The sequence below is a fragment of the Mus musculus genome, chromosome 16, assembly GCF_000001635.26.
Source record: "Mus musculus strain C57BL/6J chromosome 16, GRCm38.p6 C57BL/6J".
Lineage (NCBI taxonomy): Eukaryota > Metazoa > Chordata > Mammalia > Rodentia > Muridae > Mus > Mus musculus.
This window is the reverse complement of record NC_000082.6, coordinates 4525970-4542999: the sequence shown is the minus strand read 5'-3', so window position 1 is coordinate 4542999 and position 17030 is coordinate 4525970. Positions and strand designations below refer to the sequence as shown.

General features: G+C 44.3%; 1 protein-coding gene across 2 annotated transcripts in view; it reads left to right on the top strand.

Moving 5' to 3' along the window:
* The first annotated feature begins 1091 nt into the window (after window positions 1-1091).
* Srl (sarcalumenin) overlaps window positions 1092-17030 on the top strand; it is a 64930-nt gene continuing 48991 nt past the window's right edge. Inside the window, exon 1 of one of the 2 annotated variants that reach the window (XM_017316846.2) lies at window positions 1092-1320. The gene's annotated coding sequence lies outside the window, so the exon portion shown is untranslated. The remainder of the gene's footprint in view (window positions 1321-17030) is intronic. The other variant, XM_017316847.2, reaches the window with a different exon arrangement.

Sequence of the window (17030 nt, the reverse complement as noted above, 5' to 3'; positions counted from 1 at the left end):
ATCTCAGGAGCTGAAGAAAAGACTAAGCGGTTAAGAGCACTGACTGAGTTCAATTGCCAGCAAGCACGTGGTGCCTCACAGCCATCTGTGATGGATCTGGTGTGTCTGAAGACAGCTACAGTGTACTCATATAAATAAAATAATTATTTTTTAAAAAAAGAAAATATCTCCACAACTTCCAAATGAGCTGCTTGTCACAAAGCAGTCACTTTTCATGACTCTTCCTCCCTATCCCATGTCATCCCATGTAGCCACCAATCTCACGTTAGTATTGAAAACAAAATAGTGGGGGCGGGCAAAATGACTTAAAGGTGATGGTGCCTGCTACCACCCTCTACCTGAGTTTGATGCAGGACCCACATGGTAGGAAGAGAGAATTGACTCCTGGGAGTGGTCCTCTGACCTCCACGTGTGTACTGTGGCACACTGGAAAATTCCAGCAGCACTCAGGAGGCAGGTGGTTTGGGTAAGCTTGGTAGGGATTTCAAGGTTGGGCAGGACTACTCAGTGCGATCCTGAGCGCAAAACAAACAAACAAACAACCCAAACCAAACCAAACAACCAACCAAACAGCCCCAAAACAAAAGACTCCCGAAAGCAAAGAAGAACCCGGACAAAACAGTTTGAGATTGCAGTCACTGAAATTCACACTTGATTGTGTGTAGTTCTGGTTTTATTGAGTAGCAACCTTCTCAGTGTTCCCCCAGCCTCTGTTGTTTCCCTGGTATGTTTCTGTTATAGTTCTGGTTTTTGCAAAATGTTATGTAAATAGTCGTACAATGGGTAGCCATCTGAGTATTATGTCTTTAGGCAGTTTATGCGTAATCTTCCTTAGGTGTGAGGTGGTCGGCAGGACTAGCTCCAATGCAACTTCCCAGAGCATCAACAGAGGGAGCTATGGGCCTAGGCTGTTTCTGGCGGGACCGAGGCTCTGCCTCCTTCCGGTCTCTGCTCTTGTCCCATGGTCCAGAGGCGGGGCTTGGGGTGGAGCCAAGGAAAATATTCCTTCTCAGGAAAATCGCTGGCGCCCAGCGGTGGTAGGCGGTCTCTTGAGAAGGCTGTGGAAACCCTTGGCGCGTTCACGCCCCTTCCGGGATTAGCCACGCCTTCTCAGCGTGCACACCTCCCGGCGCTTTGGGGCGTCTGGTGGAGTTCCCGCCCATAGGCGCGTCCGGCCCCGCCCACAGGCTGCGGAGCTTGAGCTCCGGGTGCCCGGCGGTTCGAGGCCACTTTTCGTCGGTCGGATGGTCGTGCCGGTACGCCTCAGCACGTGGGACTTTACAGTGTTCCAGAGGACGCCATAAAACAGCCGAAAAATAGGTGACATTTACGTACTACACTTAATTATGTCTGGAACATTGTCACCTCAGGGTGTATGCTGGGTACCTTAGGCTCCTTCATTGTTCCTGCTGAGCCCCAAGCCACGCGCTGCTAATGCAGGCAGAGCGAAAGATGGGAATAAGTTTGCAATATATTCTTATGTGCAAGGACGATGGACCTGTATTTTTTTTGTGTCGGGCTAGACTATTAGGCAAGTTATACCCCTATCCGTTTCCACTTAAAAAAGAAAATCTGTTTATACTTTTTAATTTCACTTTTAGGTTTCATTATGTAGTTTTTAGAGATTTGCTTATTTTTATTCTCTGTGTATGAGTTTGCCTACATGTATGAGCATGTGCATGTGTGGTGCCTGCAGTCCAAAAGAGGGTGTCGGGTCCCTTGGAACTGAAGGTTTTAAGATAGTTGTGAGCCCTCGTTGGGTGCTGAGAACTGAACCGTGCCTAGACCTCTGATCTTAATTGCTGAACGACCCCTGCAGCTCCTGTTTTATCTTTTTTGTTTGTGAGTTTATTATATGTGTACACACCTATAGTCTGAACACTTAGGTGGAAGCAGAAGGGTCAGGAGTTAAAATGCTATCCTCAGCCATATCTAAGTTTCAGACCAGCATGGAATACATGAGACCCTGTGCTAAGAAATCAAATGAAATAAGATAAATGTTTATCTATCTATCTATCTATCTATCATTTTTGATCAATCAATCAATCTCTCTTTGTAGCTCTGGCTATCTTGGAACTCACTCTGTAGAACAGAAACCTCTAACTTAGTCCACCTGTCTCTGCCTGCTGAAGGCTGGGATTAAAGATATGTGCCGCTCCCCCCTGGCGAGTGTTACTTTGTTTTAATAAAATCCAGTTAATCAAATGAAGTTGATTAAATCCAGTTTTTGTAAAACTGCATTCATTGTGCAGATCAAAGGACAACTTTTCTGGAGTCAGTTCTATCCTGTGTGGTCCCGGGAATGGAACCCAGATTGGAACCCAGATCGTCAGACTTGCCAGCAGGCGCTTTTACCCACTGAGATGTCTTACTAGCCCTGATGGAATTTTTTTAAAAAAAAAATCTTAATTGTGTGTTTGTGTCTTTGTACATGAGTGAAGGACCTGAGGAGGCCAGAAGAGGGCGTCAGATCCCCATGAGCTAGAGCTACAGGTTGTTGTGAACTGCCGGACAGAGTTGGGAACCAAACTCTGGTCCTCCAGAAGAGCAGAGACATGTAATTGCTGAGCCATTTCTTCAGTGCCCTCTTTTATTTAATCGAGTTTTTTTGAGAAAGGGTCATTCATACATTTCAGGCTGGCCTTGGCTCCCCGTATTACTGAGGGTCACTTTAGTTACTTACTGTGACTTCCTGATCCTCCTCTGTACCCAAGCGTTGGGATTGCAGGGTGTTCCGGTGCGTCGTGCATATGTATCAGCTCATGCATATGTATCAGCTCATGCATATGTATCAGCTTATGCATATGTATCAGCAGTATGTTACGTAGTTTTTTCATGAACCAGACAGCTTATTCCAGAAATATGGTTAAAGAGGTCCCAGCTGAGGCAGTGCTGGGTTTCTTTCTTTCTTTCTTTCTTTCTTTCTTTCTTTCTTTCTTTCTTTCTTTCTTTCTTTCCTTCTTTCTTTCCTTCTTTCTTCCTTTCTTCCTTTCTTCCTTCCTTTCTTTCTTTCTTTCTTTCTTTCTTTCTTTCTTTCTTTCTTTCTTTCTTTTTAAGATTTATTTATTGATTATATGTAAGTACACTGTAGCTGTCTTCAGACACTCCAGAAGAGGGCATCAGATCTCGTTACGGATGGTTGTGAGCCACCATGTGGTTGCTGGGATTTGAATTCTGGAACTTGGGAAGAGCAGTTGGTGCTTACTCACTGAGCCATCCCTCCAGCCCTGTGCTGGTTTCTTGGTGCAGGGGTGAGTAGGGCAGGCAGGAAGGACAGGGAGCTTTCATCTGACCACAGCCTCTAAGCTTCGAGAGGTTGGGGACCAGACTACAGGCTAGGCCTGTGTCATCCAGCTTTTGGCTCTCCTCCATCACCACAGAAAACCTTGTGAGCCAGCGATTCCCAAAGAGGGAAACCAAAGAATCACTTAGTAATAAATCTGTCTTCCCAAAGGCCCCAGTGGTATCAGCCAAGAGTTTTCCATTCAGCTTTGTGGGTTTGATCAAACTTTTTGGTCACAAAGACATATTGAACACTCAGATATGTCAGTATCTACATACCCTTAGCTCTCAGAGCCTCGGCTTGCTCCACAAACCCAGGAAAGTGAGTCTTAGAACAGTCCCAGCTAAATGTCCCAGCAACTCCAGAGCACACCCTCTTGTCCTTAAATAGCTCCACCATGTTCACTATCCTAGACTTTGCTTGAACACTCTATGGTGGGCATGGTTACTGAGGTGCAGCTCTGTGCCTATCCTGCTGTTTCTTAGCCTGTCCTGGCCAAACAACAAGCAGCCAGACTGGCCATGTACCTGCCTGCCAGCACCAGTTAATGCTTTGTATGAGTATTCCATAATTTATTTATCTAGAGATGGACATCTAGATCGATTCTAATTTATAGCTATTGTAATTTCATTTTTTAAAGACCCTGTCCCTTAAATGGATTGGGTCAGTTTTCCATCTTACCCATGAGTATGTGACAATTCAGGTTTGTCTTGTGCTTCGTTGATGACCTCTTTGGTGATTGTTTGAGATCAGGGCTGGTTATTCTTGGTCCCTGGTTCCCTCATTGGTCCTATTTTGAGTCTCTATTAGGAGCAATACTTTCTCACTTCTTGGGAAATGTATTCTTTTTGCTCTAAGAATGTTGTGAAGGATCATTGCGTCACACCTTGTTGCCTTTATGATGATTCTCGAGAAAATTCTTGCTGAATCTCAATAACAGAAATAATTTTATTTCTTCTGAGCATGTGTTCTTAGTTTAAGGAAACTGAATTGGGCATGTGGTTAATAAGTTATGCATGTGTTAGGTCTTAAATATATAGTCTTTTTTTCCCTCCTAGACTTTCCTTTTGTGTTTCTTCCTGTTTCTCTTCTGCTGTTTGTTGCATTCTTACTATATTTAATGAATTATTAGCAACTACGTTTATGCTTTTCTGGCATAGTATGACACTTTTTAAAAAAAGATTTATTTATTTATTTATTATATGTAAGTACACTGTAGCTGTCTTCAGACACACCAGAAGAGGGCGTCAGATCTCATTACAGATGGTTGTGAGCCACCATGTAATTGTTGGGATTTGAACTCAGGACCTCTGGAAGAGCAGTCAGTGCTCTTAACGTCTGAGCCATCTCTCCAGTCCATTATGGTACTTTTATTGTGTGCCCTTTGTGCCATGGTTTGGGCAGAATAAGAGTAACACCTCAGCTGCATCAGATGTTTGAAGAATCATCTGGTGGTAGAGGAGGGGTCCTTGCCATGACCTTGGTCTCTTCAGCAGTGACTATTGGCCCCAGGCCTTGTGTAGAGCACACAGAGATCATCACACAGCCTCTTGGAGCCAGTCATCTGACCATGCTGTCCTTAGTATCAGATGTTGGTCCTGGCTCCACCCTGTTCCCCCAAGCTCATCCTACTGTCCCCCACCCCAACCCGTGTCTCTCTGCTTTCCTCAGTGCTGGTGAGTGTGTGACATTTGTCTTTTTCACATGGAGTTCTGCTTGCCTGCCTTGTCCTTTAATCTTGGAGGTGGGGTCAGACTCCATTCCTGCCTTATCCCTTCTATTTGCTACCCCGCTGAATTGCAGGTTTCTTCTCTTGATTGACAAGAACACGTGCTGAGCAAGAGAAGAGGGTGGGGCTGGGGGCTGCAGGCAAAACTGGCATTAAATCTGGCAACTGTGCAAAGGAATGAACTCCTCAAATTGGCTCTCCTTCCATCACACCCCTGATCTTGAAAAAGGAACCAGAAGTGACAGCTGCACCATTTCCTGAATTAGGTGGCCTGAATCAAGGCTGACTCCAGGGAGCAGCCTATCTGGGTGTACATTCTCATGATTAAGCAGACAACAGGCAAGTGTTTGGAGAAGTTTGTGTGTGCTTTTCTTCAAAGAACAGAGGTTGTCCTCAACAAGTTGCCCCTGTTACCTTCTGTCCTGTGGGAGTTGAATATACTGCTCTGTGGCTGCATACAGAATTGAAAAAAATGTGCTGTTCTCTTGTAAGAAAAGGCAATGCCATTGAGGCTGGATGGGTAGGGTGGATTCTTTGCCACCAGAGGGATGGGCCTGTGCTTTTTCTGTAAGATGCTGAGATGGCAGGTGGGAAGGGGAGCCACAGTGTGGGCTGATTCGAAGTTCCCATGTATTGACAGTGGGCAATTTTTCTCTAATATCAAGCATCTCATCACAGAGTATTCAAATCGAATGCATGAATATGTCAGAGACTTTGGAAGAAGTTCCCATCTTGGGTGGGAATTTGAATTCTTCTAAGATTGATGACCTATAATGACCAAGATAAATAGGATAGTCCTTTTAGTAAGTGCTACTTATTAGTCAGCTATTGTAGGTCACACTTGTAATCTCAGTATTCAGGAGATGGAGGCAGGAGTATTGCTAGAAGTTTGAGGCAACTTGGATTACATAGTAAGGTTTTAAGCTGGGCTGAGATACAATGTGAGACCCCATGACAAGGTCACTATGTCTTCCTGACTATTCTGGAGCTCACCAGGCTGGTCATGAACTCACAGAGATCCACCTGCCTCTCTGCCTCTTGAGTGCCAGGATTACTTACAGGTGTACTCCACAATACCCAATGAGAGACTATTAAAAAAAATCCCCAAATTTGAATGAGATAGCTTAGTGCGTAAAAGTGTTACACTAAGCCTGATGACCTAAATTCAGTCCTCAGGACTCATGGTGAAGGAGAGAATTGACTCACCAAAGTTGTTCACGCCATGCTGTCTCACGCACATAATAATAAATAAAATATTAAAAGATGCCAAAGCTGGGCAGAGTGGTTCCCATTTACAATCTCAGGATTTGGGTGTTGGAGACAGGAGGACCAGGAGTTAAAGGGTATTCATGACAACATGAATCAAGCCTGGGCTACTTGAGACCCTACCCCCCCCCCATCCCCCATCTATGGAATGTGCAACAGATGCAAACTCAAATGCTGCCTAAGGTAAGGTCCGACAATTTCCCAGGTTCTTGAGGAATGTTTGAGCCTGACAATCTACCAACTCAGCTGCTCAGGATAGACTAAGCTGCACTGTGCCAGGAACCATAACATTCTAGCCCTCAGCTTGCTGGGCCATGTGGCCTTTCACATTGTCTCCTCACCCTGCTTCCACCACCAGTGTCTGCAGTCATGACCTCTGTTAGTTCTTGGTTCATGTTCTCTCTCTCTCCCTCTCTCTCCCTCTCTCTCCCTCTCTCTCCCTCTCTCTCTCCCTCCCTCCTTCCTTCCTTCCTTTTGGGTGGGGTGGGGTTGAGTTTGAGACAGGGTTTCTCTGTGTATCCCTGGCTGTCCTGGAACTCACTCTGTAGAGCAGGCTGGCCTCGAACTCAGAGATCTGCCTGCCTCCTGAGTACTGGGATTAAAGGTGTGCACCACTCCCCTACACAGCATGACCTGTGCTCTTAATGAGTATGTGGGTTAAAGTTAAATGGAAGGAGCCAGTATGCTGTTCCATGGTTAATCTCAGTACTTGGGAAGTTAAACCAAGGGAATCTTGATTTAAAGATCAGCCTAGGCAACATGGCAAGACCGGTTTAGTTACAAATAGCAGTGAAGCTTGGTGTGGTACATGCTTGTAACGCCAGCCCTTGAGAGATATGTACAGTAGAATTGGGAGTTTAAGGCTAGCCTGAAGTACATAATGAGTTTAGGGCCAACCTGGACTACCTGAGATCTCAAGTTGTTATTATTATTATTTTTTTAAAAGATTTATTTGTTATATGTAAGTACACTGTAGCTGTCTTCAGACACACCAGAAGAGGGTGTCAGATCTCATTACAGGTGGCTGTGAGCCACCATGTGGTTGCTGGGATTTGAACTCGGGACCTTTGGAAGAGCAGTCAGTGCTCTTACCAGCTGAGCCATCTCTCCAGCCCTATTATTATTATTATTATTACAGCAATTCTGTAAAGTTCCTAACTCATTTAACAACCAAGGACAGAGGTCCTACCTGCTGTCTTGTGTGCATCTCCAATCCCCATTCTAGGCGTTTCCACCACTAGCGAAGTGGCAGTTTCACAATGGGATCACTTTAGGGAGAGCAGCTGTATGAAAGTGAAGTGGTAAAAAGAAAGGGGCAGAGAAGGATGCCCTTGTTGAAGGAACTGTGTTCACTGCTGTGGCTTGGCGCTGTTGTCATAGCCAGCCTTTGTTCAAGGCCATCACTGGCTGGTAAACTCCTCATCACTCATTGGCCCAATGTGTGTAGGACCACTGGAGTCTGTACACGATCCTGGGGAGAAAGATGTGGGTGAGGCTGGACATAGTAGCCCATGAAAACCAGCCAGGCCTGTGTTCAGGAGAATGGTTAGACTTAGGGATTCTGTATTAATCAGCTACCCATCATCAAAACAAAACCTGACACCAGTTGCTGAGGAAGTTGTCTTACTTACTTTCCTGTTGCTGTGATAAAATACCATGACCAACGCAACTTATGGAAGAATAATAGTTCATCATGGTGGGGAAACATGGCAGCAAGCAGCAAGCAGCAAGCTGAGATCTTACATCTTTTTTTTTTTTAAATCGTCAAAATAATTTATAATAGTTAAATGCCTCTTAAATATACTGATGTCTTCTGAAGCTAAAAGTAAAATTCACTCAACCATTTTTTAAAATCTATTTGGAACATTAAATGTAAGATCCTACATCTTGAACCATAAGCTCTTAAAAAGAGACTGACCTGGAATGGTGTGTAGCTTTTAAAACTCCAAGCCTGATGTCATTGACTGACTATCAAAGCCACATCTCTTGAGCCTTCTCTAACAGTGCCACCGACTCTGCGACTGGAGACACCTCATGCAGACTACCTCAGAAGTAAAGACAGGTTTATTTTGGCTTATGGTTCTGGACTTTCTTTCCTTTTTTTCTTTCTTTTTTTGATTTTTGAGACAGGGTTTCTCTATAGTCCTGGCTGTCCTGGAACTCTAGACCAGGCTGGCCTCGAACTCAGAAATCCGCCTGCCTCTGCCTCCCAAGTGCTGGGATTAAAGGCGTGCGCCACCACTGCCCGGCTGGTTCTGGAAGAGTAGGTGGTTCATAGGTTTGGGTATCTGGTGAGGGTAGCTTGCCATGGTGGAAACACACTGGAGTGAGTGTTCGTGCCTCTAGTTGAGAAGTAGAGGACAGTCAGGTTCCCGCCATCTTTTCACTCCTAGTGATCTAAAGACCTGCCACTAGGCTCTGCTTCCGAAGTCCACAGAAATTCCCAATATTGGCAAGATGAGGATGAATCCTTCTACACATGGGACTTTTGGGGGACAGTGCCTGTATTTAGAGCATAGCAGTCTCTCAGAAGACGTGTGCCCAAAGGCTTCCCTGGACTAAGACTCTTAGGAAAAGAGCGAAAGAAGCTGGAGGTGTAGTGCCCCTCCCCCCAAAGCAGTCTGTCAAGGCCAGGCCCATGCAGGTGTAGAGTGCTTGCATTCAGCAAACTTGTCCTCTTGGGCATGTTTTGATTTTTTTTTAAATTTATTTATTTAATGTATGTGAGTACATTGTTGCTCTCTTCAGAAACACCTGAAGAGGACATCAGATCCCATTACAGATGTTTGTGAGCCACCATGTGGTTGCTGGGAATTGAACTTGGCACCTCTGGAAGAGCAGCCAGTGCTCTTAACCACTGAGCCATCTCTCCAGCCCTCTCTTGTGCATGTTAAATCTAAATATTGAACTCACATGTCTTCTATGATACTCATCATCAAACCTGGCTGTCTTAGTCAGGGTTTCTATTCCTGCACAAACATCATGACCAAGAAGCAAGTTGAGGAGGAAAGGGTTTATTCGGCTTACATTTCCACATTGCTGTTGATCACCAAAGGATGCAGGACTGGAACTCAAGCAGGTCAGGAAGCAGGAGCTGATGCAGATGCCATGGAGGGATGTTCTTTACTGGCTTGCTTCCCCTGGCTTGCTCAGCCTGTTCTCTTATAGAACCAAGACTGCCAGCCCAGAGATGGTCCCACCCACAAGGGGCCCTCCCCGCTTGATCACTAATTGAGAAAATGCCTTACAGCTGGATCTCATGGAGGCATTTCTCCAACTGAAGCTCCTTTCTCTGTGATATCCCCAGCCTGTGTCAAGTTGACACATAACACCAGCCAGTACACTGGCTCTATTCTTTTTTTTTTTTTTTTTTTTAAGATTTATTTATTTATTATATGTAAGTACACTGTAGCTATCTTCAGACACCCCAGAAGAGGGCGTCAGATCTCGTTATGGATGGTTGTGAGCCACCATGTGGTTTCTGGGATTTGCACTTTTGGAAGAGCAGTTGGTGCTTTTTTGTTGTTGTTGTTTTTTCGAGACAGGGTTTCTCTGTGTAGCCCTGGCTGTCCTGGAACTCACTCTGTAGACCAGGCTGGCCTCGAACTCAGAAATCCGCCTGCCTCTACCTCCTGAGTGCTGGGATTAAAGGCGTGCGCCATCACGCCTGGCTCAGTTGGTGCTCTTAACCGCTGAGCCATCTCTCTAGCTCCTGGCTCTACTCATGAACCACACAGAATAAATTGATGTTTCTTTTGTGGCAGTTCCTTGTCAACTGAAATGAACTGTCAGGTCCTCCAAAACCAGGGTTGATTTGTTGGGATCCCTTTCCATTCTAGAAGAAAATTTATCAGGAAGATATATGTTTCCTTCCACTTTTAGAAATTCTTGCCGGGCGTGGTGGTGCATGCCTTTAATCCCAGCACTCAGGAGGCAGAGGCAGGCGGATTTCTGAGTTCGAGGCCAACCTGGTCTACAGAGTGAGTTCCAGGACAGCCAGGGCTATACAGAGAAACCCTGTCTCGAATAAACCAAAAAAAAAAAAAAAAAAAAAATTCCTTTAGTGTTTATTGCCTTTTGAAATTCTGTGGTAGCCCCTTAAATCTGCTGTTTTTACTGAGACACCTTGTACCCTTCCAGGCTCATTTATTTTTAATTCCTTGTTTTGATTTTTTTTGTTTTGTTTTATTTTTTTGAGACAGGATCTCACCATGTAAGCCTGGCCGGACTGGAATTAACTATTGCAGAGTAGGTTGGCCTCAAATTCAGAGATCTACCTGTGTCTGTTTCCCAAGTACTAGGATTAAAAGGGTATGCCATAATGCATGGGTTCTTTTTTTTCTTTAAGATTCATTTTTTAAAAAAATAATTATTATTATTATTTGTCTTAGTTAGGGTTTTACTGCTGTGAACAGACACCATGACTAAGGCAAGTCTTATAAAAAACATTTACTTGGGGCTGGTTTACAGGTTCAGAGGTTCAGTCCATTATCATCAAGGTGGGAGCATGGCAGTATCCAGGCAGGCATGGCTCAGGCAGAGCTGAGTTCTATGTCTTCATCCAAAGGCTGCTAGTGGAAGACTGACTTCCAGGCAACTAGGGTGAGGATCTTATGCTCACACCCACAGTGACACAGCCATTCCAACCAGGTCACACCTATTCCAACAAGGCTACACCTCCAGATGGTGCCACTCCCTGGTCCAAGAATATACAAACCATCACATTTTTATTATTATTATTATTATTATTATTATTATTATTATTGGTTTTTCAAGACAGGGTTTCTCTGTGTAGCCCTGGCTGTCCTGGAACTCACTTTGTAGACCAGGCTGGCCTCGAACCTCAGAAATTCACCTGCCTCTGCCTACCAAGTGCTGGGATCAAAGGCGTGCGCCACCACACCTGGCTCATCTTTGTTATTTTTGATTATATGTCTCTGTGTGGGCACACACACATTTGTGTGTGCCACAGGAGGTCAGGAATGTTGGGATCTCTTGGAGCTAGAGCTTCAGGTTGTCTTTTGTCACCTGCTATGGTGCTGGGAACTGAACCCCAGTCTTCTGCAAGAGTATTAAGAACTCTTAATCACTATCTTATCACTCTTATCTTATATGTTATTACTCTGTATGTGATGTGTCAGTGTGGGTGATGCCATCACGTGCCTGTGGAGGGCAGAGGACAACTCTGGGGGTGTGTTCTCTCCTTCCATTGTGGGAGGTGAGCATTGAATTCAGGTTGTCAGGGGTTGAAGCCCAATGTGAAGCAACTGAAGCCACAAGGCCCAGATGTGTAATCTCTGATATAGACTTTGCATTTTGTCGAGTTATTTACCAACGATTCCAACAAACCACAGCCTCAAACTAGCTCACAGATTGTTCTCACAGGTATGGACACATCCATTTGGTCTTGTTATCTATGGCTACTCTTTCTGCCCTCTAGCCTGTTACAGGAGAGGATGCCGATTCCTGGTCCAGGGCACTGGGAGTGGGACTTGAGTGGCCCCAGTAGATGGTAGCCTCCCTTCATGTTCTTTTTGTTGGTTTTTACATTTTTACTTTGTGTTACTGTGCATATATGTGTGGGCATGTGAATGCTATGGTGCTCATGGAGGGGGTGGAGGAGAGCTTCCACCATGTAGGCTTTAAAGTCATCAGGCTTGGTGGCATCTTACTGGCCTTCATACCATGTTCTTAAATACACTTCTTCCCTTTCCATCTCTGCTGGAATGCCAGCCTGAGACTGTTAGGAGCAGGCTGGGTTTTTTGTTTGTTTTTGTTTGTTTGTTTGTTTGTTTGGTTGGTTTTTGTTTTTGTTTTTTACAAGGTAGCTTGTAAAAATGGGGCTGAAGCTACCATGGCCCCAGATTCTTAAAGGCTGAGCAGATGCTTGGAGTTCTGGGTTTGGAGATGATGGCTGTGATGGGTAATATAATGTGATAGCAGCCAGATATGGCTACATAAGCTCTGTTTGAAAATCTGGGGTTTAAGAGGTTATTTTCTGTTCAGTTTGCCCTTTAGTCTCTTGTTTTCTAAACAGGGCATCCCTTCCCTTTTCCTCTTTAAAAAAATTGTGGAAGCATAGATAATATAAACACTTACTATTCTGAGTTTTTAAAGATGAATGCATGGTTTTGGTGTTTTTACAGAAGTTGTTAATTTACTTGTGTGTTGGGAGTGTGCATGTGGCAGTCACAGACAGCCTTACAGGGTCAGCTCTCTCCTACCACCAAATGTGGTCGGGGCTCAAACTTAGCTCATTAGGCTTGGCAGCAAGTACCCCTAACCACTGTACCATCTTATCTGCTTTCCCAGAGTTTTTGAAACAGGGTCTTTGAGCTGAGGCTGGCCTGGGTCTCACTATGTAGATGAGAATGACCTTGGTCTTTCATTCCTCCTTCCTTCTACCCTTTTGTGATAGAATGACAGGTATGTGCCTCTCATTTTAAATACTACCCAGTTCTGTGGCAGTAAGTGTGCTCACAGTGTTTGACTGCCTTCTTTTCCCAGTGTTGAAGTCTGGGCCTCCCAAGTGCTCGCACAAGTGCTTAACGCTGAGCTACAGTCTCATCTTGCATGCGTCCCCTTGTATACATCTACTTAATTCTCACCTATATGGTTGGTTATTGAAGGCACCCTCATATAAATGGAGTCACAGGATGTCTTCTGTTAGGACTTGTCTGTTGTCTCACACCTTTATATCACGTGTTGATATAAAGCACCTTAGCATGTGTTTATATTTAAAGATAGAGCAGAATGGGTCACACGGCCCCCAATGGAGGAGCTAGAGAAAGTACCCAAGGAGCTAAAGGGAACTGCAACCCTATAGGTGGAACAACATTATGAACTAACCAGTACCTGGGAGCTCTTGTCTCTAGCTGCATATGTATCAAAAGATGGCCTAGTCGGCCATCACTGCAAAGAGAGGCCCATTGGACTTGCAAACTTTATATGCCCCAGTACAGGGGAACGCCAGGGCCAAAAAGGGGGAGTGGGTGGGTAGGGGAGTGGGGGGGTGGGTATGGGGGACCTTTGGGATAGCATTGAAAATGTAAACGAGGAAAATATCTAAAAAAAAAAAGATAGAGCAGATAAAGAAGTAGTTAAGGTAAAATGAGGTCATTGGAGTGGGTCCTAATCCAGTCTAACTGGTGTCCTCATAAGAGGAGAGGCATAGACACACACACACACACACACACACACACACACACACACACACACACAGGGAAGACCATGTGAGGACACAGAGAGAAGGCTCAACTTGCAAGCCAAGGACAGAAATCTCAGAAGAAACCAAACCTCAAGCAAAGCTTTCCAGCCTCCAGAATTATGAGACAATAAATTTCTGTGGTCTGTGATTTTCTTTTCTAGTAGCCCTAGAAAAATAATACACTCTCCTTATTTTACTCAATGAAACATTTACTGGAAGGGTGACATGTGTGGAAACCTGTATTATAGTCTCATATCCTTGTATGGCTAAGTGATATTTCATTGTGTGAAAGGCTGTATTGTGCGTCTCTGTTTATTTGCAGAGACACGTGAATTGTTCCCAGCCTTTGGCTGCTGTCAGCTGTGCTGTTATGACTGTGGTATGGAGCATGTTTGATACTCCGAACAAGCATCTCCTCATCTCAGAAGCGCTGGGCTTATGGGAATTTGCTCTTCTTCTTGCCCAGGTTTCAAGTCTGTCGTTTTTTTGTTTTTTTTTTTTTAATATTTTTTATTATTACATATTTTCCTCAATTACATTTAGAATGCTATCCCAAAAGTCCCCCATACCCTCACCCCCCCCCGTTTTTTTTTTTTTTTAATTTGGTTTTTTTGTTTGTTTGTTTGTTTTTTTCGAGACAGGATTTCTCTGTGTATCCCTGGCTGCCCTGGAACTCACTCTGTAGACCAGGCTGGCCTCGAACTCAGAAATCCACCTGCCTCTGCCTCCGAGTGCTGGGGATTAAAGGCGTGCTCCACTACGCCCGGCTTTTCAATTCTGTCTTATATAAAAACACTTTGGTCCTGCCTGAGGTACCCATGTTCCTCAGCTCCTTTTCGCTGACACTGTAATCTTTCTATGATGGTGTTCACATTGACTGATGGAGGGAGTCGCAGGTATATTAGGAAAACCACTGGGGTTAAATTCACACAATAGTGTTTTGGTTGTGTACTGCTAAGCCAGTTGCTTGTCTTCCCTGACCCTTGAACTTGTATGAGGTGGTGAGGACATGCCTGCTTCTCACTGCATGTGAGGCACTCAGCACAGAGAAGATGCTTTTTCTCCTGTGGCCAACTGTTCCCTCCGCTGCTGCAGTGACTCCTCAGCCATGTGTGTGATTGTGACAGTCCTTAGTGGTTAGATGGACAAAACGAGTTGATGCTTTAGAATGAGAACATGAAGGCTGGAGAGATGGCTTAGTGATTAGGAGTGCTTGCTGCTTTTCCAGAGGCCCTGAGTTTGCCTTCTAGTACTCCCTCCCCGCAAGGTTTGGTTCACAAACTCCGATAACTCCAGCTCTGGGGGATGCAATGCCTTCTGATGGTAACTGACATGTAACATACATGCACATACACGTGCACACAGTTGTAAGTTAAAAGAAAAAAGATTGTTAGCTTACAATTTGTAGATGGAAATTCTGGCAACAGAGGAAGTCATGGTCTTTAGTATGAAGCCAGTTGTTGTCCCGTCCAGCAGGACTCAGTTATTCGTGGGTGCGAGGGGGACCGCAAACCTGGGAGAAAATGGATGGGAGGGAAAGAAAGAGCGAAGACCAAGGAGGGAAATCTTGTCAAGGTCTCAGTTTATTAGGCTGAAACTCGGGTTTTTTTTTGTTTTTGTTTTTTTTTTTTTTGTTTGTTTGTTTGTTTTTTCGAGACAGGGTTTCTCTGTATAGCCCTGGCTGTCCTGGAACTCACTCTGTAGACCAGGCTGGCCTCGAACTCAGAAAACCTCCTGCCTCTACCTCCCGAGTGCTGGGATTAAAGAAACTCGGGGTTTTTAAAGCATACATTGAGGGGAATAGGGAGGGGTTGGGGGGGAATTAACAAAGAACAAAGAAGTGGGCATCAGGGGACACGAGGGCCGAAGTCAGGCTCCAGGCGGCGGGCATGCTGCGTCTTATCTCCAGAATTTGGATCCTCCTTAACAGCCTTGGGTGTCAGCCCGGGCTCAGCATATAACTCATGTCCTTGGATGTCTTGGGAGTCAGGAAGAGATAAGGAAGAGGGGACTATAATTCAGCTTTTACAGCCTCAGGTGCCAGGAAGGGAACGGCGAGAAGGGAGTGACAACCCGCTCCTTAGCACAAGGCCATTTGGCTTGTCAGGGTGGGAGACTGTGAAAAGCTTGCTTTCTCACGGTATGATCTCCAACGTGTTATAAGTCATAGTTCCTTCTTAGCTGACTTGAACAAGGCATATTCATATTAAAGGTGATTTCTTTTAATCACAGTCTCTCTCTTTTTCTTTTTAAAGCCTGAGGGAGGGATTGAGCCAGGGTCTTCCAGCATGGCAAGCTACTTCTCCCCCAATTGGAGATCTTTACTTCAAATGTTAAAAATACCTTCCTTATAGTATCCAGATTAGTGTGAGACCAAGCAACTGGTAACCATAGCCTAGCCAAGAAAACAAAACCTAACTACCACAGCTAGAAATCCAGTTCGTTTTCTTGAAGTTGAACTATAGATTCATTATAATTCCCATTAAAATTCAAGAATACTTCTTAAAACATTAGTACTGACCTGAAATCTACAATATGTCTGTGCAGAGGAACTGCTTTCTTTTAGATTGGTGAAGTGAATTGCTGACCACGTTGAAAGGAAGGTAAAGTTCTTATACCTTTGGGCTTTTAATGGATAGGCTCCACTTGCTGCTGTGTATTAATTTAATATTCCATTGCAGGGGTAGTTTTATATCCTGTAATAGAAAGCATACTAAGTGTCAGTTTGCAGTCAGTCACAATTGTGCATTTAATGTATCCTGAACATATTAAAGTATTGTAGTCCCATGTTATTTTAAGAGGACTGCTTCTTAAAGAAATACTTCTTCATTATTGCCCTATCAGAACTGTATGCCCTCTGTAATAACTCTGATCATGATAATCCAGTTTCCCTATTAATTTTGTTGATGTATTATACAAAATTAAAATTTTGATTTTATAGTTTATTATATTGAACCTTGAATTGGGAGCCATTAAGATGTTCCAGGGGTGTTAGGTGCCTCACACCTTGATTTTGATCTCTGAAACTTACATGATGGATGAAGAGAACCACCTGCTATAAATTGCCATCTGACCTCTGATCTCCACAGACAACAGCATTACAGACTAGGCCTAAGTTAGCAGCCTGAGGCAGTAAGCCTTGGAGATGACAATTCTATCAGGTGAATAAAAGTTGCTTTTACAGAAGCCCTTGGTTTGGTTTCTAGCGTGTACATGGTGGTTCACAAGCATCTACAACTCCAGTTTCCAGGAATTCAGTACCCCGTTCTAGCTTCCACAGGTACCAGGTACACATGCTATATACTCAACATGCATGTAGGCAAAGCATTCATACACAAAATATTAATAAATCACTGGGCACTTGGGAAGCAGAAACGGGTAGATCTCTGAGTTCAAGGCTGGCATGGTGTATATAGAGAGTTCTAGTACAGACAGGGCTACATATAAGGCCCTGTCTCACAGAGAGAAAGAAATTATCAATGAAAGTCTGACTTTGAGGCAGTTTTTAGATCAGAAACCATTTTTTAGGTAAAAACCTAGACATA